Source organism: Tenrec ecaudatus, chromosome X (genome assembly GCF_050624435.1).
Source record: "Tenrec ecaudatus isolate mTenEca1 chromosome X, mTenEca1.hap1, whole genome shotgun sequence".
In the NCBI taxonomy this organism is placed as follows: Eukaryota; Metazoa; Chordata; class Mammalia; order Afrosoricida; family Tenrecidae; genus Tenrec; species Tenrec ecaudatus.
This window is the reverse complement of record NC_134548.1, coordinates 142,459,361-142,481,015: the sequence shown is the minus strand read 5'-3', so window position 1 is coordinate 142,481,015 and position 21,655 is coordinate 142,459,361.

Sequence of the window (21,655 nt, the reverse complement as noted above, 5' to 3'; positions counted from 1 at the left end):
GGTCTATCAGCAGTATTTGGAATGGACAGCTGTTTTGGCATGGGAGCAGGGAATGAATGGATGGCTCTAGAATCTAGAGCCACAGAGAAGGCAGGTTCTGAGGGGAAGGATACTGAAGGGCCTCCTGGTGGGGCTCCCATAGCACTGCCATCCTTTCCTCCTCTAGGTTCTGCTGGGGGCCAAGAACCGCACTTACTGCTTCACAACCACGATCTTAGTTTGTCCTCAGGACAACATTAGAGGGAGGTCCGAGAATCATCCCACTCCATGGAGAAAGAAACTGAGGCCAAAGGAGTTTAGGTAACTGTGGTAGTTACATAATCTGGTGTCAACTTGCGAAGGGGTGGAGTCTAGCCTGTCCATCAGGTTGCAGTTTGATGACCTCATTTGGAGGCCCCACGGAGATAATTAGCTCACTGGAGGCCAGGTACACACAGACTCTCTGTTTTATCTTCCTGCTAACAAGTCACATGGAGGCACGCTGATGACATCTAGAGCCCTGGAGCTGCAGGAGCCACGTGGAGACCTGCACCAGGCCTGAGATGCTTCTCCTGCCCCTGGATCCACACTAGTTGGTGATCTTTCTGCATTCGGTATCATTGCATGTACAGCATGAGTCTCAAGAGGAATTCATGGACTAATAACAGAATTAAGGGCTAATGTTGAACTCATGGACTTGATCTGGGCTGGGGTGTTTTCTTAATGTATAATTCTCCTTTGATATAAAGTTATCTCTTATACACTATGAGTGTCTATGAATTTGTTTCTCTAGCCAACCCAGAGTTAATCAGTAACTGATATAACACTGAGAATGGGGCCAGAAGGTGGATCATATCTGCCTGACTCCAGAAACAGCACTGTCACCTTTTGGCATAGTGGTTACGTGATGGGCTGCTAACGTCAAGATGAGCAGTTTGAAACCATCAGTTGCTCTGTGGGAGAAAGACAAGGATTTCTACTCCTGTAAAGAGTTACAGTCTCAGAAACCCATAGAGGGGCAATTCGAGCCTGTTCTACAGTGTTGCTATGAGTCGGGATCGACTCAATGGCAGTCAGTTTGGTGTTTGTTCTTTGTTTTCCTGAAGGAGCCCTGGTGATGCTACGGGATAAGCATTTGGCTGCTAGTCACAAGGCTGGTAGTTCAAAACCAGCAGATGCTCCTCAGGAGAAAGATGAGGTAGTCTGCTCAGCAACCCTATCAGGTTGCTATGAGTTAAAATAGGCTCCCCAGCAGTGGGTTGGGTTTGGTGGGTTTAGTGTCTCCTGAGGCCTGGCCGGCGGGGTGGGGGGGATATGAATGATTAATGTGTTAACCACAAGTTTGGAGGTTCAAGTCCATTCACAGATGCCTCAGAAGAAAGGCATGGTGATCTCCTGAAAGTTCAGCCATCAAAAACCCAATGGAGCCCAGTGCTGCTCTGATGCACACGAGGTTGCTGTGAGTCACCATTGACTTGACTGCAAGTGGTTGAGGCTTGCTGGGGTGGGGGTGGGGGACTCCCCAGGGGGCAGGTGGGCACTAGGTATCTTGGTACCCCTGACTCAACACTATATCAAACATGACTCATTCCCTCCTTGGCCAGGCAGTGCCCCACCATCTCTTCTCTCCTGCAGGACCTCCTGGGAACCCCTCCATGTCCACGTGGGCAGAAACCTGCTCCCTTCTCCCTGCAACTCATCCCCAAATGACTCGCCCAAACCACTGGCCCAAGCCCCTACCACATCCCGCCCCTCTGGCTCCCTTCGCCTTGCTGCTCTGGGCAGGCCTCCCACCTCCTGGTAACCGGGTGGGAAGAATTTGGCAGCCTGCGCCTGGGGTTAGTTGGCCCCTGTCCAGGCTGAATATCACTTGCTTATTTCCTCATCTTCTTTCTAACCTCCCAGGCCCTCTAGAGATCCAGGCTTAGTTTGGGCTGAGGTGGAACCATCCAGTTATTGCTCATCTGTGCATGTCATTAGTGTGCAGTGGACTGGGTTTTCATTGAAGCTGTGTCTGGAGACGGCGCCTGGTTGGTCAGAGTTTGTGCAGCATGCTGCTGAGAATGTGGCCCTAGGCTGCATGGGCCAGGGAGTGTAGACAGAAGCTGAGCCCAGACCCCCAGTCAGGGCCGGGAGCTGGGTCCGGCTATCTGTGACTGCTCCAGAAACTTGTCCTCAGCCATGTTGGGCAATAGGCATGGAACGACAGATGAATAATTAAAAACAAAAAAACCTAGGTACCTGCAAAGACAACTGACTTAGAAGTCTGCCCCTAGTGTCTGCTTCATCATTACCTGGGTCTTTCTGTATTGGAAAGATCAGGCAGTGAAAGATCAGGATCTGTTTCATTCCCTCACCCTTGCCCGAACCTCTGGCTCGGCATTATGGCATTCTTGATACAGGGCCTCGCTTCTCTGCTCCTCCTGCTTCTCCCAGAAGAATAGACTCCCAAGCGAGGGGTACGGAGGGCTGTGTACACTCCCCTGATTGGAAGATACTTGCCTCATGGCCACGAAAGCTCAGACAGCGGGTCCAACACCTGGTGAATGTGTTGCTTCTGTGCTCCAGGAAGATGCCCTAGAAACCACCAACCGAGGTGCCACTAAGCTGTCACACTGTGTCCCTGGGCCCTACCTTTAGCACAGAGTTCTCTCCTGCCAGTCCAAAGAAGTTGGAGGTCCCCGGGGGGGGGGGGGGCGTGAAAAAAATTCAGTGTGTCAATGCTAATTGAAAGGTGGTGGGTTTGAGCCCACTGGAAGTTCCTCAGAAGATAGGCTGAGTGACTTGCTCTGAAAGGTATTGCTCTGCACCCGTGGGGTCACCGCATGTCAGAATCTCCTCGGTAGCACCCAATCAACAACAAGGGCTGCCGGACTTGGTGATGTTGTTTGTGACTTGCCTACTCTGCTATGGCTTAGACGGTGCTTTCTTTTAAAAAAATCAATTTATTGGGGGCTCATACATCTATTATCACAATCCATCCATCCATCCATCGTGTCAAGCACATTTGTTCATTTGCTGCCCTCATCATTCTCAAGACATTTGCTTTCTACTTGAACCCTTGGCATCAGCTTCTGATTTTCCCCTCCCCCCATTAACCCTTGATAGTTTATAAATTATTATTTTGTTATGTCTTACACTTACACGGTGCTTTCTGCTACTGTTCTCTGCCTCTTCTGGGGCCTTCCCTATGGGAGACAGACGGACTGCAGAAGCTGAGTGTGGTAGTTATATAATCATTTGTCAATTTGAGGACTAAGAATGTAGGGGGGGCTTCTAGCCTGTCAATCAGATCATAGCCGATGAGGCCTCTGTGTGGCCATGGCCTTCTGAGAATTCTGGGAAATCTGGTACTTCCTCCTTGGAGGTGGGGGACTCTGCTCACACCCTGGGAGACATAGCAGCTGACAAGACACATGGACCCACCCTGATGCAGCCCTGGGAAGTCATGCAGAAACCCCTGTCAGTGCTGGGATTTTTCCAATGCTACAGGATCCATGGATTTTCTACCCACTGGCCTGTGAGCTTCTACATTTGGCATCATTGCATGTGTTTCATGAGTCTGAAGAGGACTTTATAGATTGGTATCGGACTTATGGACTTGAGCTGGACTGGGCTGGGATGTTTTCTCAATGTTCAATTGCTCTTGCATATAAAGCTCTTTCTTATGCACATATGTGTGTCCATGGATTTGTTTCTCTAGTCTACCCAGACTAACGCACTGAGGCTCCCTCCACCAAAGGCCAGGGAGGCTTACCCCTGGGGCAAGGCTGCTGCAGAACAGAGCTCTGGGGGGTTGGGGGGAGGTCATCTCCTTACAACACAAAGGCCATGCCCAACCCAGTGAACCTGTGGCTGCCAAATCTACTAGAGCCTAGATGGGCCCTTCTGGAGTTTGAAGGAGCAGTGGGGCTCAGTGACAGAATTTTCACCTGCCATTCCAGAGCCCTTGTTTTCTTTTTTAATCTTGTTATTAGGGGCTCATACAACTCTGATCAAAATCCATACATACATTAATTGTGTAAGGCACATTTTGTACATTCATTGCCCTCATCATTCTCAAAACATTTGCTCTTCACCTCAGCCCCTGGCATCAGCTCCTCATTTTTCCCCTCCTTCCCCACTCCCCCCTTCCTCATGAACCCTTGATAATTTATAAATTATTGTTTTGTCATATCTTCCCCTGTCCGATGTCTCCCTTTCCCCACTTTTCTGTTGTCCGTCCTCCAGGGAGGAGGTCACATGTAGATCCTTGTAATCGGTTCCCCCTTTCCAACCCACTCACCCTCTACTCTCCCAGTATCGCCACTCATACCACTGGTCCTAAAGGGATCATCCGCCCAGGATTCCCTGTGTTTCCAGTTTCTTTCTGGATCAGTGTACAACTTCTGGTCTAGCCAGATTTGTAAAGTAGAATTGGGATCATGATATTGGGGGTGGGGAAGAAAGCATTTAGGAACAAGTGGAAAGTTGTATGCTTCATCGTTGCTACATCGCACCCTGACTGGCTTGTCTCCTCCCCGAGACCCTTCTGTAAGGGCATTTCCAATGGCCTACAAATGGGCTTTGTGTCTCCACTCCACACTCCCCCCACTCATTCACTATGATAAGATTTTTTGTTCTGATGATGATACCTGATCCCTTCGACACCTCATGATCGCACAGGCTGGTGTGCTTCTTCCATGTGGACTTTGTTGCTTGTCAGCTAAAAGGTCGCTTGTTTATCTTCAAGCCTTTAAGACCCCGGGCGCTATATCTTTTGATAGCCGGGCACCATCAGCTTTCTTCACCATATTTGCTTATTTACCCACTTTGTCTTCAGTGATTGTGCCAGGAAGGTGAGCATCATAGAATGCCAATTTTATATAAGAAAGCATTCTTGCATCGAGAGAGTACTTGAGTGGAGGCCCAATGTCCTTCTGCTACCATAATACTAAACTTATAAACATATGCCCATAGACCTATTTCCCTATCCTCATATATAAATATATTTGCATATGTACATGCCTTTACTTAGACCTATATAAAGGCCCTTTGCCTGGAGACCCAGTTTTCATTACCAGACAAGGCACCTCCTTCACAACTACCACGCCTCTGTCAGCGGAGGCTTGCATGTGGCAGTGAGGCCAAGCAGGTTTCAGCAGTATTTCCAGATGAAGGCAGATTAGGAAGAAATACCTGGTGATCCCTTGATATATCACAATGGTGTGATTCTGTCCTACACAGAGTCTCTATGCTTTGAGATGATGCAATGGCAGCAAGCAGCAATAGAAGCAGCATGGAGTTTGAATTGTCACTGGAGGCTGAGAAGCGGGTGGCAGTAGGGGATCCGTCTATTCTGTAGATACTCCTTGGCAGTACCATTCAGTAACATGCCTCTCAGCACTTTTGTGTCACAGGCTGCAATGCCCACAAGCCAGTAGACAGCCTTCCAAAGTGTGTTAGGCCGGGCTGTCTAGAGAAAGTGGATTCAGTGACAGTCATCTATGTACAAGAAAGAGCTTTATTTCGAGAAGTAATCTTCTATCAAGGAGGTATGCCACCCTGTTATCAGAGAGCATTGTAAAATTGATTATGGCTGATGTAGTTAGGTCAAAATGTAATGTTTTATTATTTGGCGGGGGAAATACACATGACCATGGACCAAGGTTTTATAGCCTTGCTATCATGCAAATGTATTGGAAAGTGGATTGTTGTAGATAAAGTCAGGTTAAAATTGAGTACCCTATTATTTGATCCCCCTTAGGATCCATTTACATTTGTTTTTAATATTTTCTGATTTCTTTTCTATTGGGGTTTTGATCTGTTTTACTTTGTTTTTCTTGTGAGTTTTATTTTAAAAGTATTTTTCTGGATACGAAATCCAGGATAGAAAAGTCTACAGAGGCAGTGACTGGACTGATGGTTGGTTCCTTGGACGCATGGCAGGGAAGGTTGGGGGGAATGAGGAGATAGTAAGAATGAGCACAGGAAGGAAGGAAATGTTCTCAAACAGATTGTGGTGATGATTGTATAACTCTTCTTGATGTGATTGAGCTACAGAATGATATGGTATGTTAATTATATGCCAAACTGTTAAAAAAAAAAAAAGAAAGCATCGCAACCCAGTCCAACTCAAGTCCATAAGTCTCAGTTAAGTCAGGGCCTGCTTCAAACTCCCTTAGTTGCGGGCTGATGGCACAGAAAGGTGAACCGGGAAGCAGGAAGAGCATAGGCCAGTGGGTGCAGAGTCCCAAGGATTCAAGGGAGGTGGAAACATGGCAGGGCACTGACAGCTCTCAAGATCAGGCAGCTCACATGGGGCCACCCCTGGAGGCAGGCAGAGTTCTAGCAAGCAGAAAAGCAAAAGGACACAGAGAGAGTTACTAGTTTCTCTCATTCTTAAATATGAAAAAAGGGCTTATGACACCAAGGGGCTGTCATCAGGCTTCGACCCAATTGATAGGTTGGGTTCCATCCCTACCCAGGAGTGTCTAGTTGATATAACCCTTAACCATCCCACAGGCCCCTATCTACCAAGGGCAATTGAGAAGCAAATGAAACTGAAATTTGTTTAGTGAAGATTCCCTTCTCTCATTCTAAATAGATTTTGTGTGACACAAGAGGTTTACCCAAAGAGCCATGTCTCTTGGCTTCTGTCCTCAGGGCACTTGCAGGCGAGTTAGAGAGCTATGTAGTAGGTTGTTGTTCTTCGGTGCCATTGAGTCACTTCCAACCTATGTGTGACCCGGCCGAGCTGCCCCAGAGAGCTTCTTTGGCTGTTAACCTCACAGAAGCAAACTGGCAGGTCTCTTTCCAGAGGAGCTGCTGTCTGGGCTCAAATCACCAATATTTGGGTTAGCAGCTGAGAGTTTCACCACTGCCCCACCAGGGCCGCTCCAGGTAGCCGGTTCGAGACATCATTTCCTTGCAGTGTGGAAACAGCCCCCTAAGAGAAGCCTGCTGCCAGGAGCACCCAGGAGGAGGTGAAGTACTCTGCTGGCGCATGTGCAGAGTGAGAGGCCGCGCTCTGGGAGGTCCTCCCGAAGAGCTGCTTCCCAGAAAGAGTTCTGCAGAATGTTTCCTTTGCCCAGACGAAAATGAAAGTGGTGCCAGGGGATAGACCACATAAGCAGGAGTAGCCAGGTGGGTTTTGGGCACTGCTAACGATTTCAGCGGAGCTCGCTTGACTTTTGCCTCCCTGCGTGTGGCATAGGGCCTGACCCAGAGCTGGCATGCAGTGGATAAATTGTGGTTGCCCGTGCCAAGTGTAGGACTACCAGAGCTGGGTCTCCGGCCACACAGTAAGCTAGTGAGGGAGACGTAATGTGCGAGGTCAGGATATGAACTGGTCCAGAGCCCAGGTCTCCTGAAATCCCAGCCAGGGCTAGTTCCATGCTGCCTGCTTTCCTCTCAGCCCCCACAGATCACCTTCTCCCCACCCCCCACCCCTGCCGCCACCCCACTCCCTCTGAGTCCTGTGTTCTCACATCAGCCCGCAGCTCTCCTGTATGATCCAGAAGCTACTTTCAGGAGGGTCAGCTCTTCTCTGTGACTGGAATGTCAACTTCCTCCAGGCAGAGGCCAGCCTCAACTATTCTGTGTGCTCACAAGGGCACAGGCAGTTCACAAAATCAAACTAAAAGCAAAATGCACGATCTGGAGGGCTGTTTGAAAGCTAGACTTTCCCACACCACCCTCTTCCTCTTCCTTCCTTTCCCAGGAGCCCGATGGCCTCACTTTTCAAGGGTTGGCTTATTCGTGGAGTTCATAACCTTTCTGAGTAGACAGCTCTGGTCAGTGGTTTAATATGCAATCCTGCAAGAGTAGTCATAACTAACAATAATTTGTGAGTAGATAGATAGAGGGGTAGATATGGCTGGTACCTAGGTGAGAGAGGCGGTCCATTAGTACACCTGTGTACACTATAGGTGTGATAGATGATGTTTTGACATACACATGAGGGAACTTTCAAAAGTTCATGGAAAAATGGAATGAGAAGTAAGGGGAGTTTTCAATGAAATTTTTGAAGCACTGTCATATTTGGAAGAGATATGGATATATATGGAAAATATGTATATATTATATAGAATAAAGCATCAAAGAGCATAGTTCTAGAAACTTCTGAGTCATTGGGAGTAAACCCCTGGATTTGAAGGCTGAGGGAGGACCACGGTCTCAAGGACATTCAAGTCAATTGAGAACACATAGCTCACCACGATAACGTTTCCCAGCCTAGTCTTGGAGTAGCATCTGATGTCCTACAAACTTGGCAGTAGGCATCTGAGTGGTAACCATTGGTTTCTTTCCACCGGGAGCAAAGAAAAACGAAGACGAATGGCCCACACCCACCACAGCTTCCTCTAACCCGAGAGTGGAACTAGCTGGTGTGCGACTAGCACTACCGACCATTCGGACCATGCCCAAAATGGAAAGTCTGTGTGAAAATGGGTAAAGAACCAGAGTAAAATGTCAAGTAAAACAGCAACAATAAACAGAGTTACTGGTCTGAAAAGGACTAGAGCAACCTTTGAGACTACTGCCTTGTGCCAGCCTTCTAACGTATAACTGACAATACTCCCAGAGGCCACCTTTCAGTCAAATAATAGACAGGACAATAAAACAAACACCATCACCTATGAAGCATCTACTCCTTAGAACAATCTACCACAAGTGACCAAAATGGGGGGCACATGGCTGAAACCAACGTTGAGACGATACAGAGGGGCAGGGAAATGGGACACAAATAGGAATGGGGAATCAGGGAGGAAACAGGGGCATTGTGGTGACAGCGACCATGATCACAGATCGATTCATGTCTGAACTGTTCATGGGAAAACAAATTTGCTGTGTAAACTTTCCTCTAAAGCAGAACAAAATGATCACACACACACACACACACACACACACACACACACACACACACACACCCTCTCTCTGTGTAGTAGATATACACAATGAACTTTGACTTAGCCATAAAGAGAAACATAGTCAACATGGAAACTACTTGAAAACATCAACCCGAGTGAAATGTCAGTCACAAGAAGACACAGTTGTGATCTCACGCATATGAAATTGACATATATATAGAAACCAAACTGATTAGTGGTTAGCCGAGATGGAAAAAAGGTGGAGAGGGTGGGGAGCTACTGCTTAGGGGACACTGAATGGAATAAACCAGGAAAGTACAGTAACAGCGGTTGCACACCCTGAAGACTGTAATCAGTGTTACTACATTATGCATGGAAACATCTGAATGGACAGGTATTGGCGATGATTGTCCACCACGCTTGATGCAATAGGTCTCACTGAATTGTGTATGAGAAAAATGTCGAATTGGACCATGTCATTACCTATATTTTTGCAGCAATAAAAGTGACCCTTGAAATGATTGAGTTGTCAAACATCTTGCGCTATACATTCTTAACACAATAAAAAAGGACCCCAGGAAGATAAACAAGTGAATTAACCTCTCCGTGTGCATCATACTGTATGACCCTGTCTGCACGATGAACAGGAAAATCATTGTCGAAAAGAAAAGTCAACCGCCACCCTTGGGGAATTTGTTGCCTGGAAAGGAAGGACAATACTGACCCCAGGCATAGCCGAACAGTGGATTGCTCTTGTGTTGAGGCTATGGGTATTTCTGAGGTGCGCGGGAACAGAATCCTAGATTTGGCACACTGGTGGTGGTGTAATCATTAACCACAATCAAACTAAACCTACTGCCATCGAGTTGAGTGCAACCCACAGTGACCCTGCAGGGCAGAGTAGAAACCCTGGGGTTTGGGAGGCTATAAATCTTCGCGCCAGTAGAAAGCTTTAGCACCGACTGGTGAACTTGAACTGAGCACCTTGCAGTTAGTAACCCAATGTATAACCACTTAGTTGCAGAAATCTAGGGTGAACATTTGAAACTAATATGGAATCATTTTATTTATTTATTCTTTTTCTCTGGACATCTTATTTGAGTCAGGTTCTAGTTCTTCTTTATTTAAGGAAAGTCCATCTAGCCAAGTGAACACAAATATCACCATTTCCACCAATAGTTGTTACTGAGTTGATTCCAACTCATGGTGAACCCATCTGTCAGAGTAGAGCTGTTCCATACGCTTTCCAATGGTTGTGATCTTTCCCAAGTAGATCCCTAGGCCTTTTTTCCAGGCTGTCTCTGCGTGGACTCAAACAGCTAATGTTGGGGTTAGCAGTTGAGCAAGTTAACAGTTTGCACCATCCAGGGACTCAAAAACACTGACATGTTGTTGGTTGCCATCTAGTTGCTTTCTACTGATAGCACCCAAGGTACAACAGAAGGAAACACTGCCCAGTCGTGCTCCATCCTCATCATTGTTGTGTTTGAGCCCATTGTTTTGGTCCCTGTGTCCATCCATTTCATTGAAGATCTTCCTCTTGTGTGATGACCCTCTGTTTTGTCAAGCATGATGCCCTGCTCCAGGGACTGGTCCCTCCTGATAATATGCCCAAGTACACAAGATGAAATCTCACTATTCCATAGGAGTATTCCAGCTGTACTTCCTCCAAGACAGGTTTGTTTGCTCTTCTGACAGGTCCTGGTAGTTTCAGTATCCTTCCCTAACACGATAATTCATGAGCATCAATTCTACTCTGGTCTTCCTGGTTAATTGTCCAGGTTTGGCGTGCAAAGACGGTCTTTGAAAACACCATGGCATAAGTATAACTGTATATAATGATAGGGACAATAAATCTGGGCCTCTACTCAAGTACTCCCCCAACACAAGAGCACTTTGTTCTAATAACTGGGCATTGTGTGATGCTCACCTTCCCTGACATGATCGCTGAAGGCAAAATGGGTGTATAAGCAAATGTGGTCAAGAAAGATGATGGTGCTATTAAAAGAGATATTGTCTGGGGTCTTAAAGGCTTGAAGATAAACAAGTGGCCATCTAGCTGGGAAGCAAAAAGCTCACATGGAAGAAGCACACCAGCCTGTGAGATCATGAGGTGTCAATGTGAACAGGTATCAGAAGACCCAAAACAAATAATCACATTGATGCAAACCAGAGGGGGCTGAATTGAGACCCAAAGCCCATCTGTAGGCAATTGGACATCCCTTGCAGAAGGGCCACAAGGAAGAGATGAGCCAGCCAGGGTGCAGTATAGCACCGATGAAACATACAACTTTCCTCTAATTCTTTAATGCTCCCCCTCCCCCAACTATCATGACCCTAGTTCTATCTTACATATCTAGCTAGACCACAGCATGCACACTGGTTCAGAGAAGAGATCTCAACATATGGAATCCAGGACAGATAAATCCCCCAGGAATAATAATGGGAGTATCGATACCATGAGTGTAGGGCGAAGGTTGGGAGAGAAAGGGCGGAACCAATCACAGTGATCAATGTATAATCCACCGCCCCCACCCAGGGTGATGAACAACAGATACATGGGTGAAGGGAGACAATGGAAGGTGTAAAATATGAAAATAATACTTTACAATTTAGCAAGGGTTTATAAGGGTGGGAGGGCGTGGGCGGGAGGAAAAAAGAAGCTGATGCTAGGAGCTCAAGTAGAAAGGAAATGTTTTGAGAAGGCTGATGGCGACATATGCACAAATGTGCTTGACGTAATGGATGTATGGATTGTTATAAGAGCTATAAGAGCCCCCACTAAAATGATTAATAATGAAATAGCCTTGATAAAACTAAAAAAATAACTTTGATAAAACAAAAACCCCAAACAAAACCAGAAAATACCATGGCTTGGGGCTTCGGCATTTTAGTCTTCAGAGAGATATCTTTGCTCTTTACCACTCTAAGGAGGTCTTTTGCAGCACATTTGCCCGGTGCAAGGCATCAGTTGATTTCCTGCCTGCTACTAAGTACAGTGAATACATATCAACTAACTTCTAAAAGTGAATGCATGTACTTTGCATGCAGTATTGTTTTCCAAATGAAAATGCTTACTCTTATAGATCCATTATAATAGGACTGGAAGTTCACAGTGCCATTGAAGAGTAGTTTGGATTTGTATCATTGAAACCTACTACCTGATGGGCTGCTAACCATAAGGTCAACAGTTCAAAACCACCACCTGCTCCAGGGGAGAAAGTTGAGGCCTTCCAGTCCTATAAAGATTTACAGTTTAGGAAAAGAATGTCTGGGGACCCAAAGCCCATCTGTAGACAAGTGGACATCGCCTTCCAGAAGGGTCACAAGGAACAGACAAGCCAGTCAGGGTGCAGTATGGCACCAATAAATATACATCTTTCCTCTAGTTCTTTAATACTCCCCCCACCATTATGAGCCCAAATCTGCCTTAAAATGCGGCTAGACCAGAACATGTACACGGGTACAGATAGGAGCTGGAAACACAGGGAATTCAGGACAGGTGATCCCCTCAGGACCAATATTGAGAGTAGTGATAGCAGGAGGGTAAAGAGAAGGTTGGGGGAGTATGGGGGAACTGATCACAATGATCTACATATAACCCCATCCCAGGGGGTGGACAACAGAAAAAGTGGGTGAAAGGAGACAACGGACAGTGTAAGACATGACAAAATAATAATAATTTATAAATTATCAAGGGTTATTGAGGGAGAGAGGGAGGGAGGGAGGGAGGGAGGGAGGGAGGGAGGGAGGGAGGGAGGTGGGGAGGGAAGGGCGAAATGAGAAGCTGATACCAAGGGCTCAAGTAGAAAGAAAATGTTTTGAAAATGATGATGGGAACAAATGTACAAATGTGCTTGACACAATGGATGCTTGGATGTATTGTGATAAGAGCTGTATGAGCCCCCGATAAAAAGACTTTTAAAAGGATATAGTGTGCTTGGATCTTAATTCTACCATCTACCAAGTATGATCATTAAGGTTTTTGTCAACTTGGCTGAGCCAGGATGCTCAGTGGTTTGGCAGTTAAGAGTGGCCTGCTTCCATTGTAAGTGGATGCTGTGCTGCTTCTAGATTCTGCACCTGACCTCCTGTTCTTTGGACTTGAGCCATCTGCCTAATATATTGCCTGGTGATCCTGGTCATCCTTAACAGCCTGCCATCTTATCTGCTGACCTTGAATTAATCCATCTCTGCAGCTAGAAGAAACTTGCCTTCTGACCTGCTGATCTTGGGTTCCTCAGCCCCTGGAGCTTGCCCATCTCCACAGCTGTGTGAGCCATTTCCTTGACCTAAGCCTCTCTACATATACATGTGTAGAAGCTTCACTTGTTTTGCTTGTCTAGAGAATCCAGTCTAAGACACCAAGAAGCCCCGGGCAAGTTACTTAGCCTTTCTGATCCTCAGTTTCCTCAGCTACAAATTGAGGACAATCATATCAACAACATGATGGGGATGCTATATGATATTAAGTGTTAAGACTGCAGCTTTATTGAATCAAGGTAGAGATAGAGGCTGTGAAAGAGGGAAGTACCCCCTATTAAAGGTATTCTGAATTATAATTACATTACCCTGGGGGTGAGTGTAAATTATTTTACGGATGGGAAGGTAGGACCAGAGAGTGGGACTAGAAGTACATATGGGCTTGCGCAGACCATTGATAGAGTCTTCTGTGACACCCTGGCAGGCAGGGTGTCTGCCAGGGCTGGACCACAGTCCCAGTAATAACTGCGAGAGCTCACTTAGGGAACTCTCGCACTCAAAATAGACTAGTAGAGACACAAGCGATCAATATTAGAGACAGAGACAATCCAGCACAAGGAAACTGGCCAATGGAAAGGAAGGCCGGAATGAATGCATTTGAGCTGTGATGCTGGTGATGGATCCTGACTACCCCCATGGACTTCCAGAAGAAGGAACAAAGATGTCATGGAAAGAATAAAGCCAGAATATTCCTTCGAAGCAAGGCCATGTCACAAGGCAAGACTAATCCCCAGAGAAGGCACCATGTGTGTGGTAAAGGGTCAGTGACAAGGAGGGAAACCCTGCCTGAGATGAACTGACCCGAGAGCCACAATAGTTCACCAAAACCAACAAATGGTCGCGAAGCTGATGCAGGGCCAGGCAAGGTCTCCTCCTTACACAGAAGGTGGCCGTGAGTCAAAGCTGACTTGATGGTAACTAGCAACAGCAGCAAAGAAATCCAGATGACGTCACAATGTGGAAGCCTTCTGTGGCTGATAGTGATGACCCCTGTCTGTGCCCTTCATCTTGGCCTAGCTGAGGTCACTTGCCATCCCAAGAGAAGACTCTTCCAAGCTTTCTAACTGCGGTGCCTGTAGCAATCCTCTTCTTGGCTGGGCATGGGTCTGCAACCCAGAAGGTGGAGAAGTTAACTCCATCCTTCATCCAAGAAGGGGCTGGGAATGGAGGGACAAACACTTAGCCCCCTCCCCTATCCTAGCAGGATGAAGCCCTAGTTGACCTGCTATTTAGCGCACCCTCCCAATCTCCCTTTGTTCACATTCCCTACTTCTTTCTGGGTACTTCATATAATCCACTCCCCTCAATAAACTGCCTAAATCCAAGTCCTTTGTGCTGGGTCTGCCTTTTGGGGACACTCCAAATGAAAACTTTTCTTTTTTTCTGTCTCCCACAGTTCACATGAGATCCAGGAGCCGGGAACAAGGAGCACGAGGACAGCTCATTGTAGAAGAAATGTAAGAACCCTAACCCACACCTGATTTCCAAACCCTGTCTTTTGATGACAACCTTGTTATTCAAAGTGTGGGCAAACAGTGTGAGCATCACCTGGGCGCTTGTGAGCAATGCAGACCCGCCCCAGGCTGGTGGACTCAGAATTCACACTTTCTTAAGACCCTGGGGCATCTTGCAGGTGGAGATGCCCTGCCCTACATAACCTACTTTGACCCTCTCTCTCTTACGAAAGTATTAGTCTTTGCTGTTTTTAGTTGCCATCCAGTGGGCTTGACTCATGGCCGGCCCCGCATCATCTTCCACTGCAATCCATAAGATTTTCTTTGACTGATTTTCAGAAGAAGATGACCACACCTTGCTTCCTAGGCTGTCTTAGTTTCAAAGTCGCACTGAAACCTGTCCACCCTGGGGGATACATTTGAATTCCTAGTGGCATAGTTTCCAACCCCATAGCTACAGGCACGCTGCATAACACAATACATGGACAGATGGGTGGGGGTTTTTAGTGTGCCTCCAAAAATTCATGTTTGCCCAGAACCTCTGAATGTGAACTTATTGGAAGTTGTGTCTTTGCAGATGTAATTAGTTAAGATGAGGTCATACTTGATTTGGGTGGGCCTTAGATCCAATGACTGGTGTCTTTATAAGAAGAGGAGAGGATAGAGGCAAAGGCTGGAGTGATGCCACTGCAAACCACGAATGCCGACAACCAGGGGCTAGGAGCCAGAGATTGGCCAGATTCTCCCTCAGAGCCTTCCAATGTAAGCATCCCTGCTGACTCCTTACTTTCAGACTTCCGGCCTCCATAACTGTGAGAGAATACATTTCTGCTGTGTTAAACCACCCAGCTTGTGTTTATTACAGCAGCCCTAGGAAATGAATCTGTTGCTATTTCCAATTTCACAGCCACATCAATGGTCAAGTTCAGACTTGACTGAGGCATGATTGGGGTGGGTGGTTTTGTCAATCCCACATCCCATGAATGGACAGATACCGGGCCTCAGGGGGTCCCTACCAGTTTTTCCCAGAGTTCTGTGCTCAGGACTGTCCTTTATCACATTGTCATCCAGGCTATGGAGGCAGCCTCAGAGATACGTTGCTCAGGTGTGTAAATGTCTCGGGGCTGTTGGTTAATGTCATAGATGGATGCATGGATGGATGGATGGATGGGTGGATGGATGGATGGATGGATGGATGGATGGATGAAATGGGACTCCAGAAGGTTTGGACAGGTTAGAACAATGACTGCAGTCCCTGGTGATGAAACTCAACAGGGATGAGTATGAAGCTCGCCATTTAGGTTATCAACGGTAATCCCCAGGGATGGGAGAGGGAGGGAGGGAGGGGAGGATCACTTTTTAGACAGTAGATACTTGCTCTTTTTGATGATGGGAAAGGCACTACCAAATGTGTGCAAAGTCTACACGACTTGACCAAGGGAACTGATGATATTAATAAGATGTGTGTCAGGATACAAGAAAAGAAAATGCTCTAGAATGGATTGTGGCAATGATTGTACAACTCTCCTTGGATATTCTTGAACTGTTGAATTGGATATGTGGATTATGTGCCAATAAGACTGTTACACAGAGAAAGAACAAAAATAAGCCAAGGCAATGGCCACAAAGTATGTGAAGCCAGATTTCAGGTGCCCTTCTCAGGTTAACGATTATCTTCCGATGATTTGAAGTGTTTTGCTTGCTGGGCTGAGACTATCAATAATGTGGAGTTTAAAGAAATCACTAGTTCTGTGTGTAAGTTTGTGGACATCTATAAACATGAAAGAAGAACCCTTTAGTATGAAGTCAAAACTTACTCCTATCAATAAACAAAAAAGTACGTAAGTAAATGTATTAACATTTATAATTTGGCAATAACAACAATGACAACCAAAAATATGTGCGTGGTTCCACAGGTAGATCTATATGCATCGATGTGTACAAGAAGGCAGATGTGAGTACATGTCTGTGTGTGCACACATGTATCTATAGACATACATATACACATGCAAGTGTGTATTGTACATGTAATTACAGCTATGATAAAGACACAATTATGGAGACCCCCTATACATAACCAATACCTCGCATGACTGGTTTGCTGACTTTGAAGGTGTCGTTCCATGTAACAACTTGGTTAGTTGTAACATTTGTGTAAAATTGTTAGTTTCTAGTCTACGTTCTAATTTGTTGAGTGGGGTCTAAGATGCAATCTTTGCTCTCTACTCATCTGTAGCAAAAGTAAAAGAAGGAAACTAAAGACTCAGATTAAAAAACCAGTTCTACAGGTGCTGAAAATCATATTTCCTGGGACCATAAGAACCAGATGGAACCTGGCTACCACCACCCACCATTCTGGCCAGAGACCCAATGACTGGTCCTGTATCAAATGGAAGGAAAATGTAAAAACACGTGGAATATCTTAAAAAGAGTAGACCTACTGTACCAATAGAGAAGAGAGGAACTCTCCAAATTCCCACCCCTCAGATATATTTAAAACTTGGAACGGAAACCACTCCTGAGAGTCACTTTCCGTTAAGTAATAGATTTCATAATAAATAACCAATATCATTAGTGACTACTGAGCTCTTAAAAAAAGAATCATCTGTAAGAGGTCTGTATGTGACATTGTGAAAAATGTAACAAGTGTTACTGAACAATATGTAAAGAAATAGTTTAACATGAATCTAGTTTACTGTGTACAATTTTTGCCCCAAACACAATATATTATTATTATTTTACAGAACAGGAAATCACACAGGCACAGGCTGGGGAAAGATAGCTTGACAGATGACCTGATGAAAAACAAAATTGGCTGGGCTCAAGTGTCCTCCAGCTCCGGCATGTGTCCAGAGCTGCGGGCATGATGCAGTTATGATAACAGAGCCTTTACACAACATTAATAGAAATGTCATGCTCTACAACAACTGCCTGTAAAAAATCAGAGACAAAGAGTAACAGAAAATTTAACATTCAATTTTGATATGTGAGCCTTTACTGGTACATTTTTCCAAACCAATTTATTATCATCATATCTTCCTGTCAGTTTTCCATCCCTCTTACAAATATTATACAAAACAAATTACACTTGAAACAAATCATATGAATGGGGTAAAAAAAGAAAGAATGATGTTGTACCCTAGTAGTGGGGGTGGCATTGTCAGCTTGGCTGTTATGTTGCTCACACCATGCCTGGAGTACTGGGGCTGAGGGTGGAGTAACTTTTTTCCCAAAGGAGACCCTGAAAATTAGAGAATGTTTAGAGATTAACTAGAGTGGCAAAGATTCAGAAATCAAAGCATACAGAATACTACCATTTGTAGAGGCATCTCTGGGTCGCATAAACAGTTAACCAGAAAACCAAACTCACTGCCATTGAGTTGATTTGGACTCATGGTGATCCTAAAGGGTAGGGTAGAATGCCTCTATGGGTTTCCGAGACTGTAACTCTTTATGGGAGTAGAAAGCCTCATCTTCTCCTGAGGTGTGGCTGGTGGTTTTGAACTGCTGATCTCACAGTTAGGAGCCCAATGCGTAACCACTACATCACCAGAGCTTCTCATAGACAGTGAAGTGCTCAACTACTAGTTGAAAGGCTGGTGGTTCAGGCCTCATTTCAGGAGCTCCTTCTGGTGGTGTTTCTGAAAGATACAGCCTTGTAGTTCCACTCTACACACATGGGCTCAGAATCTACTTGACAACACTTATGGACATTTACTGTTAGAACAACAACAACCATTTATTGAGTACTTACTATGTGCCACAGTTTGGGCTAAGTGAGAGTCTGCCCTCAGGAAACTTACGGCCTACTGTAAAAAACTCCAAAAACCCCACCACTGTTGAGTTGCTTTCAATTCCTAGTGGTCATTATAGAAAAGAGTAGAACTGCTTCACATTGCTTTGAGGCTGTAAATCTTTATGGCAGTAGTCAGTCTCAATTTTTTCCCACAGAGCAGCTGATGGATTCGAACCATGGACTGAACTTCTGTGAGCAGCTCAATGCTTAATTCATGGTATCTCTTACCAAACCCAAACCAAACCCACTGACATTGAATCGATTCCAACTGATAGTGACTCTGTACATGGTTTCTGAGATGGTAAATCTTCAAGGGTGCAGACAGCCTCATCTTTCTTTGGAGGTAGTTTTGAACTGCTGAGCTTGTGGTTAGCAGCCAAGCGCCTAACACATAGTGCCACTAGGACTCTTTTTATTAAACACAAGCAGAAAATAAACCTTGAAAGGGGGGGAAGGTCAGTATATGTATTCATGGGATAGCTTCCAAACGTTTTTTGAAATATTCTATCATCTTTTAATTCAATTTTTTCATAAGCTTTTAAAATTTCCTTGTATTATAAAAGCCTACAAGTATGCTGAAGAGTGGATGTGATGGGAATCCTTAAAGAGGAAGTGTCATCTTTGTGGTAATATACAAGAGGTTTCCCCCTTAAACAGAACAAAAGCTCCGCTGATGTGAGGGGAATAGTGCATTTGGAGTTAGTTTCACCAGGTCAGACTGTTAATCAAGCTTTCTATTTAGAGCTTCTAAAAAGATTGCATAACAGCGTGTGACCAAAAAAAAATGCCTTATTTGTGGCAGACGGGGGACTGGTTTTGCCACCACGACAATGCACCTGCTCACACATCCATCTCAGTGCACCAGACAAAAAACAGCATGCCTCTCTTGGTCCACACACCTTATGTACCTGACCTTGCTCTGTGCAGCTTTTCTTTTTGTTTCCACAAATGCAGAGGGACATGAAAGGACAGCGATTTGACGACAAGGAAGAGGTGGAGAAAAACAAACAAAGCAAGGTCGGTGCTGTCGGCCATCCAAACAGATGAGTTTGAAAAATGTTTCCAAGAATGGAATTTGAGATTTGATGAATGTATTAAGTGTACTTTGGAGAGTACTTTGGAGGTGAGAAGGTTGTTTCATAAAAAAATTTAAATGCATAGCTTTGAAAAAAAGACCACGGGGGCGGGGGGAGGTACCCCCTTGTATGAAGTATGACTAAGTGTCAGTGCAGGGGCAATGGCTGTCTTCACTCAAAGAGTAGAGCAGGATCAAAGGCCCTAGGACATATTTGGGGAGCAGGGAGAAGAGTTGTATGAAGCAGTGTGGTTTGGTCAGATTGGTGTGTGGGAAACATTGTGAGACTGGCCTGGGAAAGGGCAGTGGTGGTACAGGGAGATCAATTAGGAGTTGGTAGAGACATGTGGATTGGCTTTCTATGGCCTTGCAAACAAATGGACTTAGTAGTTGTGTTAGGTAGCTAGCTTAGGGATGGGGGGTTGTTGGTCCCATGCCTGCAAAGGCCCCCATAGAGGAGGTTGGAAAGAAATCAGGCAACCATTGAATACTCATTAAGGCCTCAAACTGAGTATACACAGACACAAGCTCCCGAGGCCAAGGTAAAAACAATATCTTGGACATACCCACCTGAGGTACATCACACAGGTAGGCCTTAACTCAGTCAATGGGGTCAACCAATACCATCAGTCACACCTCCTCAGCCAGAGGTTTTGGATATCCTGGCTGTGGGAAATCCTTGCTCTTTCTTACCCTGCTCCTGGTCAGAGACAAGTGGAGAGTGAGGGTCTCCCTCCCCCATGCTGGAAACACATGTGCCTGCTCCACGGGCCTACTCAGCGCCCACAGCCTCTTGGCTCACATGCTCATAGCCTGTAGGGTTCTTGGGTTTCTGGCCTCCTGGCATTGCCCCACAGTTCTGCTCGTGTGGGTACCCTTTTCCACATGGTTTTTTCATTCCCAGTTGTGAACCCCAGCATGGTTTGGCACACTTTCCAGAAATAGCGTGTACCCTCTTGAGATAGTAAAACTTGAAACTTGTCTTGTCCTTCATAAAACCTCACCTGAATCACATAACATGCTTCAGTGTGGATTCTTTCAGCATGCGAAGGAAGGATCCGAGAAATAGTCCACTCCAGAGACCTAACAATTGTGTTAGGCTGGGTTCTAAACTAATGATGCACAGCACATAGCTATCTGGGCGGATGAAGCAGGGAACAGGAAAATGAACCAAGGAGCAGGAAGACCACACTGATGAATTCAAAGTCAGCAGTTCAGATGGCAGACTCAGATGACTGCCAGGGTTGGCAGGCAATATAGTGGGCTGTTGGCCCAAGTCCAAAGAACCAGAGTCCATGAGCCAGATGCAGGATCCAGACCAGCAAGAAGCAAAATAGCTCTCCACACCGTCTGCATATATGTGAAGTAGGCTATACCCCTGACGAAACCTCATCAGGGCTGTGATCTGAGGAGGGGAGTTGCACTCCTCCCTGCTTGGTCAAGTAGAGAGGCAACAACAAAGAGGAGACTCTTTTACAAATGGCTGCAACATTAGGCTCACACATCACAGCAGTTGTAAAGGTGGAGCAGGATGGTGTCTCGTTCTGTTGTTCATAAGGTGGATAGGAGTTGGAACCAGTTTGAGGGCACACAACAACAACAACAATATTTTACCCTATTCTTCCCACAACTGCTTGGCTGCTCACAACAAATCCCATCATGGAGTTGATTACATTATATTAGATCACATCATGAGGGAGACCTCAATTGCCAAATTACTGGGAATGCTGGCTCAGCCAAGTTGACATAAAGCCTAACTATCCCAGCAGCTTAGGGTAACACAAACATATTCTCTGACAGGCTGGAGGTTAGAAGTCCAAGATAGTTCTCACTGGACTAGTACCAAGACACCAGCAGGGCTGTATTCTTTTCTGGGGAATCTAAGGGTAAACCTATTTTCTTGACATTTCCAGCACCCAGAAGTTGCCCATGAGAAGCCTAGTGGCGTAGTAGTTTTGAGTTAGGCTGCTAACTTCAAAGTCAACAATACGAAACCGCCAGCCACTCTGTTGGAGAAAGATGGGCCTTTCTATTCACGTAAAGAGTTAGAGTTGGAAATTCACCTTGTCCTAGAGAATGGTCTTGAGTTGACGTCGATTCGATGGCAGTGAGTTTGTTTGCTTGAGAGACCGCCCACATTCCTTGGCTCATAGGAGTCCTCTTCCATGTTAAAAGCTAGCAATGACCCTTGAGTCTTTATCTTATTGCTACATGTGCTTTCCTCACAATTGTTCTTATG